Source organism: Trachymyrmex cornetzi, unplaced genomic scaffold (assembly GCF_001594075.2).
Source record: "Trachymyrmex cornetzi isolate Tcor2-1 unplaced genomic scaffold, Tcor1.1 scaffold1786, whole genome shotgun sequence".
NCBI lineage: Eukaryota > Metazoa > Arthropoda > Insecta > Hymenoptera > Formicidae > Trachymyrmex > Trachymyrmex cornetzi.
This window is the reverse complement of record NW_017296403.1, coordinates 21,139-21,804: the sequence shown is the minus strand read 5'-3', so window position 1 is coordinate 21,804 and position 666 is coordinate 21,139.

Genomic DNA, 666 nt, shown 5'->3' with positions numbered 1-666 from the left:
AATTTATTTATCAACAATGTCGAAAAATAGTTTTTTCTTTACATCTATAATTTGTGGTGTACCACGTCCACTTTTGACGATACGATTTTATCGGCGAGACCGGGGAGTCTCGAAAGTGGACGTGGTACGTAGTTCCCGCAGCTCAAAAATGGACGTTGGTGTCGCTAGTGTACGGGGAGTTAGAAGCGTTACAGGAAAAAGGCCGGGATGGCCGCTCTCATGTTCCTCTCTGGTATTACATACATACATGTAATTACTCCGTCATTTTTTGCTATATCTAACAAAAAAAGACAGAAATTTGCCATGCCTAAATAGACAGTTCTTACTGATACATGTGTACTTATATATACAATATTAGGATATTGTACGTATGTACGTACATATTATAATGTGTGACTATATACACATTATAGATAAAAATTATTTACACATAGGTATTCGTACAGATATTCTCCATGTCTGTTTATACGCAGCCAATATTTGAACTTTATATGTATTACAATGGGTGCATTAGTTTATAGTTTTAGATCTAACGGAATATGTCAATCAGATGCAAGAGCTCACTGAGCGCTCAGTGAGCGGTCATGTTTTTGGGTGCAACTAATGTGTGTGCATGTATACACATTAATTAAGTATTCAGTTTAATTCTAACATATAACTATATAA